Raw genomic sequence first — 3,272 nt, 5'->3', positions numbered from 1 at the left:
AAGAATTGAAATGTTTAGGAATGCATTGAGAAAAGGACATTATCTATTGAAATGATTGATGAGATGCCTAGCTATATACTTGACAGTCTTTGAATTCTTTTTGCCCTTCTTTTCATATACCCCAATCTAATCCTCTTTACAACTTTCTGCATTGGTTGTTTTGATCCCCAAGTAGGGTTGTGGTAAGAAGTTGATGAATTCTCAATTGATAGTGTGTCTATCATAAAATCAATGTTTGTTTATTGCTTGTCCATAAATACTTGAGTCTCCATATTCTGAGTATACATCTTTCTCAACTCCATAGACAAAAATCCCGCACTAAACACTTTAATACCCATGAGTTATGGGGCTGAACCTTTAGGACATACTTGATGTTGCATGTATTTGGGTCGCAGTAAGATAGTCATGGCTTAACACACACTCACATATTTTGTAAGTGTTTTTGATATCCTGATGATCATAACAATTTTACCTTTCTTATAGTGTGGAGTTTGAAAAGAGCATGAAATGTAGTTGAATTGAAACTTAACAAATTAAATTGCAACATTAACTAGTCATTGAGTCTCTTGTTTTGTATTAAATTGTTAGTAATAAACAAGTTGGGGGTGTGATAACGACGTAGATTGTAAGGTTTTTCATCCATTTATATTTGCATTTGTATGATAAATTGAAACCTAAATGTCTAAGTACCTTTATATTTTGGTTTAGGTTGCAAATGAATGAAAATGGTGGAAATTGGAAGAAACAAGCAAAAAAGGACTAAAGTGGAAGAAATTGAAAGTTCAGGACCAAATTACAAATAATCCAAAGATAAGACGGGGGATGGAATGATAATTTGAGAATATTAGGGGTCAATTGGATGAAATTAAAAGTCAAAAAAGTGAAATATGAATATAATATGTGCACAAATCAATTTCCAACCGCATAAGGATGTTCCAGATTTTTAGGCGGAAATTGAGATCCATATTTGACCTAGTAAACGTTCGAAATGGAAAAGCACTACCTCTGGTAAAATTGTATCTCTTTGCGTTAGCTTTCAAATGCACTTTGAATTGTCTCAATTGGATATTAAGAGAGAAAGTTATTATCAAAATACTGAAATATGTCCGATGGAGAAAAATGATGATAACCATGCCATTGCACAGCTTTATACCATGCGGTCGCACATAGTGTTACAGAAAAATTTGGCTGAAAATTGTTGTTCCATACAACCACAACACCAATAACCATGCGGTCACATAGTTCAACTTTGAGGCGAGAATTCTGATTTCCTAATTTCAATCAAACACTTATGGAAACAATTCTCTTTCACGATATTTAAGCCCTAAAATGTCCTAAAATGCAGAATACACATTTGCATACATATTTTCTCTAGTTTTTGCACAAGATATCCATGGAGAACTAAAGATTTTGATGAAACTATGAAGGAACTCAATTGATTTTTGTGATTTCAGCATCTCTTAATTCGTGTAATTTGTTTTTTCATTGCCAAACAATTCTAGGGTTTAGATTTCTTTTTTCATGAATATGTTTTAAGATTTGCTTAATGTTTATTAGATTTTCATAGATTCTATCATATTTTTTCTATCAAACAATTGAAATATTTGTTTGAGTTTTAATTTCAATCAGTTACTTTATTGGTGTGATTCTTTACCACTTTATGCTTGAAGTATAGGGTCGATCTTGAATCTAATTTCAATAAATAAAAGTGGGAATGTGCTTTAGGAGATTTAATTTTTAGAATTACTATTGAGTTAAATTGGTGTTTAATGTTACGTTTTCCGATTTGAGAGTTAGGTTTATCGTCTCTAATTGAGTTATAAGAGTGAATTATTGATGGTGAATGATCCAAACCAATTGTGGGAATTCCAATACTTCACTAATTCGAACCTTGATATTTAATTTTCATTCCAATCAGTAAACAAATTCTTTCTATACAATTCACAAAAACCCTAATGTGTTAAATCTTTTGAGCAATTCATCCATCTCATTGTGAAATCGACATCCCAAAACTGTGCTACAATTACTAGGTTATTCTTTGGGGCGTAATCATGTAGAAGCATAAAATTAAGGTTAAAAAGGATTACTGTGCATTTGTCATTCATTAGAACGCACCAAATTTTATTTAGCATAAATTTCATTTAGTTAGTTAAAATTACTCATAATTGCATAAGTAGCTTATTTTAGTTATAATTTTGTCATAAACATACATGCTCATTATTCTTGTTTCGGTTAAGATCGTTATAATTAAAATTGAACTAAATCAATCTCAATGAGAAAATACTTGGATTCAAAATTCACTTTATTACTTATTAACGAACTGTACACTTGAGGTAGTTTAATTCGAAAGATATTTTTGTGAACTTTTCCCATAACATAAAAAGGAATAAAAGTCAATAGAAACTTGTTCAGAACAACTTACAACTATATGAAATCAGTTTACTATGTAAGTTTAAAATTCAAGGCTGCATGACAAAGGGTTTATATATGTTTTAGTTGATTTTGATAAAAGTTAATGATGTTTATGATTGAAAAGTTAATAAATGTTTTGGGTCCCATAAGATGTGTGGTAAAATTGAAATTTGATCCATTATAAAGCTCATAAAATTTTAGCAAAATTTTGTTAAGCCTAATCAAATTCTTAAAATCAATTTTTCCCTAACTTATTTTCAAATTAAAACAATTTTAATTATGAACCCATAATTTTTCTACTTTTTAACAATACATTCAAAATATTGTCGAGACTTGGCTGTTTCCCATAAAAAAAAGGGGGAATAAAAATCAATCGAAACCTGTACAAGACAACTTACAACTATATGAAATTAGTTGCTATGTAAGTTAAAAATTCAGGTCTGCATGACAAATATTTTACATAAGTTTTAGCTTATTTTCATAAAAGTCAATTATGTTTGTGATTGTAAAGTTACAAAAATGTGTAGGTCCCATAAGATGTCGTAAAATTGAAGTTTGACCTTTTCAAAAGTATATAAATTTTTAGCAAATTTTTGTTAAGCCCATGTTTAATACAAATTATTAAAATCATTTTTTCCTAAACTCATTTTCAACTACATATTTTCAAATTAAAAAAATTTTAAATATGAACCCATAATTTTTTTTCTATGTTTTAACCATACGTTATCTAGAAAAAAAAATTATTTTTTACGAACTTTATTCTTAAAAATCTTTTGATGCCCTAAACAAGCACTAACACTTAACAATTACCTCATTTTTTCTTGTATATATTTGAATAGAGTGAGTTGCATTTCCATCAA

This window comes from Olea europaea, unplaced genomic scaffold (assembly GCF_002742605.1).
Source record: "Olea europaea var. sylvestris unplaced genomic scaffold, O_europaea_v1 scaffold1207, whole genome shotgun sequence".
In the NCBI taxonomy this organism is placed as follows: Eukaryota; Viridiplantae; Streptophyta; class Magnoliopsida; order Lamiales; family Oleaceae; genus Olea; species Olea europaea.
The sequence above is the reverse complement of the archived record's forward strand: the minus strand, read 5'-3'. Positions refer to the sequence as shown.